The sequence below is a fragment of the Amyelois transitella genome, chromosome 2 (assembly GCF_032362555.1).
Source record: "Amyelois transitella isolate CPQ chromosome 2, ilAmyTran1.1, whole genome shotgun sequence".
Lineage (NCBI taxonomy): Eukaryota > Metazoa > Arthropoda > Insecta > Lepidoptera > Pyralidae > Amyelois > Amyelois transitella.
Window position 1 is genome coordinate 3208683 of NC_083505.1, and position 5515 is coordinate 3214197.

At 33.2% G+C, this 5515-nt stretch overlaps 1 non-coding gene across 1 annotated transcript; it reads left to right on the forward strand.

The window, feature by feature from the left end:
- The first annotated feature begins 2466 nt into the window (after positions 1 to 2466).
- Positions 2467 to 2540, forward strand: Trnat-agu (transfer RNA threonine (anticodon AGU)). The gene has a single exon. It is a non-coding gene; the product is annotated as a tRNA-Thr (tRNA).
- The last annotated feature ends 2975 nt before the right edge of the window (positions 2541 to 5515 follow it).

The window sequence follows — 5515 nt, forward strand, 5'->3', positions numbered from 1 at the left end:
GGCACAAACATGAATTGCTAATAGTATATATAGTCATATAAGGATACTTAAGTAGCATGCAAATACACATTAGTTTTCTAGGAAATATTTGTCTTTAATTGTTTTTTTAAATAAACATAATATACAGGGTGACTTTTAATTCAACTGCATAAATTTAACTGTTAAGTGTACTCATCTAAAGGATATTTAAAAACGTTAAAAGAAAAATATCTGTTCATATTTCAGAGAGTACGAAAAAATATAAAAGTATCAAAATCCACGATCCTAAATACGTCATATCACCCCGGCCGGCGGAAAAGCGACGCGTAAGATTCAGAGGTCAACGACACAATTCATTCAGCTGAGCGATCTCGACAACTCTGTACTTTACTTGATCTTGATACTAGAAAAATAATTTATTTTTCAGACATTTATTTACATGTTTAGTTTTAATTTCTTTTTGTAGTATTGGTCTTTAATAAAGCGTGTGATGTAGTTTTTGAGGGTTTTTTAAATGTAAAAATGATGACGTGTAATTTAAATAAAAATAGGCTCAAACGGCTCAGAAGCATGGGTATAGGTAGTCTATGTTTAAAAGGATGCAGTTGTTTTAAATGTCACCCTGTATAAAAACTCACGTCTATATCTTCTTCGGGGCAGACAGAGCTGAAAGGCCACGTTCAGCTGCTTTTTTAATTATCATTAAATATTTTTATGCACATTTATTACTTAATACATACTAAAGTACCTATAAAATTGATTATTTCTAACATTTTTAAAGGGAATTCTTTTTTCATCGTATTTCCTATGAACTTCGAAACAACACCAAAGGTACCATTAACAATAATCCGCTGAAACTAATAAAACAACTTGAACACTGAAATTGCGAGCATTAATGGAATCAAGTCGACTTTGTTGCATTATAGCTGTCGTAATATCAATATAACTTGGTCGTTGTAATCAATATTACACTGTAATTACGTCCCGCTGATTATTCCTTTATTAAACGAGTCATTAGCGGTGCGTGCCTAGATTTTATTGTTGTACACAGATGTGGATCTGGCTAGATCACGCAGTTACTATAAATGTAATCTATACTTATATTATTAAGCTTGAAGAGTTTGTTTGTTTGAACGCGCTAATCTCAGGAGCAGCTGGTTCGAATTGAAAAATTATTTTTGTGTTCAATAGACCATTTATTGAGGAGGGCTTAAGGCTGTACAACATCACGCTGCAACTATAAGGAGCAAAGAAATAATGGAATATGTGAAAAAAACGGGGTTCTCCTTGAGGGTTTCAATGATGCCCAAAATAACTATTCCACGCGGATCCCCGAGTGCAGATTTTAAAAGTCGATCAAGGAGCATGCTCTCAAACTTGAGATTTTCTTTAAGGTGATGTGCTAGCAACCTGTCAACATTTTTAAATCCCAATTCTGTCATCAAACCATACTGAAATCGCAAAATTACCTTCAAGTCTTTCGAGACCGTTGACTATGTCTACCCCATAAAATAAGGGATAGAAACGAGATATATGTAGGTAAGTAGAAAAAAACTTGACACGTTTAGTTCTCGTACAGATGAATTTGCAGTACCTATCTAGGTCGGTCTATGTCTGTGGTGCATGCCTAGAATTTTATTGTTGTTCAGCTTTGAATGCTCATAATTATTACAGAAATGTAAGAAGACCCACACGAAAAACAGCCTTATGCAGCAGAAATAAAGTGCATGAGAAATCGGCTTTATTTGCAATACATGGTTTATGTCTTAATTTGATGCAAGGGAATATTGCATTGTCCTCTATTGTAATAAAGGTAATAACATAAATTTCAAGATATTTAGTAACCGCCATTAATTATTGCTTGCCTTTTTTAATTTCTATTGTTTTTTTGTTTTTATTTAACGATATCACTGTAGATATATGAGAAATACGTTAGTGCTCAGTTACTATTTCGATGTAAGCGAATCATAAAAGAGAATTTTTTAATTATTAGATATCTATTTTATACCCTCTGTAAGTGATTCTACAAAAAAAAATATTTTAGTATTTGTGTATAATTATGTATTCTTGTTTGTAACAAATAAATAAAAGAACTTCTGAAACGAATTTAAGGTTATTGGCATTGGCTTTTTTCTCAAAATTCCTAAGGGACGGCAGCCCCGCGCAAAAATTTTAATAAAACTATTGACATAATATATATATCTAACCTGACAAAGGTATGTAAGTAGGTACTGAATGTAAACATTTTAATTATCACACGTTCTAGTTATAATATTTTATCGTAAATAGCCATATTTATTTCGGCACGATGATAACTGATAAGAATTGAAATAAACATAACACAAAAACGGTACAAACCAAAGACTGTTGGCTCTGTCTACCCCGCAAGGGATATAGACGTGATTATATGTATGTATGTATGTAAAAAGAAACACAAAATTGCAATTATTTAAAATTGACGTGGGATATTTCGGCATGAGAGCCGTCGGCGCCGTGGCTTAGTTGGTTAAAGCGCCTGTCTAGTAAACAGGAGATCGCGAGTTCGAATCTCGCCGGGGCCTACTGTGAAACTTTTTGTCACTCAATCTAACATCATTTTATTTTTATAGTTTTATTTATTATGGAGCCTACCGTGCAATTTTTGATGGCTAATGTGACTATGGCGTGCTCATGTCACTCAATCTAAGATAATTTTCTTTGTAAATAACACAGTGTAAATTAATCCAAAATACTACTGGGATTAATTCTGGATGAAGAAATATTAAAATAATTTCTCTAAAGTGATTTTTTTTTTTAATTTGCAATCTATTTTGTATCCAAAACACATCCCACGCAAAAGGAAACACTGTAGTTAATTAAAACCAATGTTTTAACATGGCTTATTTATCAATCGCAGTGGTAACCCAAAAATGCATTTTTTCACTATACATACAATCCATAACTGCACGTCACCCTACGTCGGCACGAACAAACAAACTCATAAACGAGAACAATAAAAGCATCGCTTAAACCCTCCGAATCAGTAGTTCGAAAAGTATGCGAATGACTTTAGAATAGGACACCGCGGATTCGAAACTGTCATAATTATTTTCAATTTACGGAATGTTATTTATTTATGTACACAAAATTATATACAGGAGTATTTAATACAGTAATTCTAATACAAAGGTGCTACTTATTTCAATAGAAATCTCTTTCAGTAGACCCATGAGAGATTTATTTTGGAGTATGGTATGGACGGGGAAAGTAAGGTCCTCGGAAACATGTCATAAATTTTGGTTGTATTGTAAGTACTGATGTAAGTAGATCTAAATCTTGGACGAGTAAATATCACACGTACCGTTCAAAATCGATCGATCGATATAGATTCGATCACTCGTCGCCATTGACTGAGTCAAAGAATAGGCCCTCTGACTAGTTGAAAAACACGCAGCCCCATAACAATAACAAGGGTAATCAAAATAATAAATGGCAGCTAAGAGCGGATAGCTTTTTGTGGTCAATTATTTTTATTGGTGTTCCGTTAATTACATTCTTCGGTGGAGCTTGCGCAGGCGCGACTTTATTTTTGATTCTGTCATCGAGCGACAATTTTCGCATTGTCCCGAGCGTGTTCGTTCACACCTGTCCGAAATGAGAACTGGCACATTAAAGTTTATATTCTGATATAATGTTATAGATATCAAAAGCATTATACATGTTAACATTCTTTATGACTACACGAGTTAAAAATAACAACAAAAACCTATAAATTCTGAATTGTACATAATGCTCTTTTGTGCCTGAGTATGTAATTTTAGCAATATTTGTTGCCTACAGATAAAAAGGAGATTAATCTATTCAATAGACAGGTGAACAGAAAAAATATAATAACTTGCCTTTCTAAATAACAATATTACATCTTTGTTATTTTCTTGTAGTATTTAGATAATGATAGACATATTAAATTTAAGGTATTAAAGAAATAAATTTTACCTACATAACTACAGTAACAATTAATCTCACTACATTCGCATGCGAAAATTTCATTCACACATTTATTTGAGAATCAGCGCACTTTGCACATATGACTTCAACGCTTCGCATCCACACTTTTTGTTTGACTACAACTTTATTGATCGAGTTATTCCGACAAAACTCGAAACATTATGAACAGGGATCGACTATGTTCTTCGCTCTGTTAATGGCAGTTGGAAAGCGGCGTTTAAGAAATCAAAAGGATCCATTTGACATTTCACTCTTGAGAAAAACTGATCTGGTGTGCCCCTACAAAGAGTTAATGGCTTATTTAATGTCGTTGTGATTTTGGTTAACGATAATGAGTCTTTAAAGGCAGTTTAGGCAGGTGCATGTAATGGGCATTCTTGCTGTTAATATATTCGAGGTTGTTATTTGTATAGGCAGGAAGCGAAAATTCAATAATGACCAGTGTTTAAAGTTCCGTTTTCATGTAAAAGAATGATAACCTTAAATAAAACCTTAAAGAATGATAAATTCTCTATCATTCCTTCTTTAAAATATAACAAATAAGTGCACATGTAATCAGGTTTAAGTATTTCAAATTGGTTGGTTACCCTTCTCCTTAAGATTTATTAAAATATACATAGCTTCTTCAATAACTAAGAAAGTTAGTTTTTGTTCAGTAAAGTGATTATCAATTTATCTACATAATAATTTCATATGTATGATTTACGAAAGACTTTAATCACTATTTCGTCACAAAACTTATTCACTAACACTCGTATTTATTGAGAGATTCACCAAAATTTAGGCGCCAACTGTCTTTCACGGCTGAATAATTAAAATTATAGCTTATCAAGGATTTCCACGGCGCATTCTACGTCGTAATTAAAGTTATTAGTGAAGCTAGGCGCCAGCACTACGTCCATTATCTTAACAGTTAGTCGGAAATCGGTTGTAAATCGATTGCTATCGGAACGTTATAGGATTCGGATTATTTCGGATAACTATGATGCCTATTATTTATTCTGATTTCGATTTATTACCATTGAGAATGGTATAAAGGGTAGTTATCGATATATATTTGTGGTAAAACGTCATACAATTGAAGAGTCAAAGTTGAATTAAACATAGTGTACGTGAGCTTCGAAGTTATTGCATAGTATTATCATTAGCACGAACACATTGCTCTATATTACAACAAAAGTCGAGAAGAAAATTGGTTTTTGTGCAAAATCGATAGAGTCAAAATATCCGCAATTTTATGTATCGTAAATTCAGAAAAAGATGTAAATACTGTACTCTCAAATGATTATATCATGTTTAAGTAACGCTTGCATATTTACAAAATTTTGTTAAATCACAGACTAAAAGAATTTATGTCAATTACTTACTTCTTCCTCCTGGTTTTAGTCCCGGTTGCATCCTCACCGCTCTGGAGAGGAGCCCGGGGTATGCCTTTAATCATGATGGATCCAAGATTGGGTGAGTAAGGTTTTCTCGACTCCCATCTAATCTCCGCAACCTTTGCAGATAAACCTCACCCGTATTGGATCGATCATGGTTACACATCCAG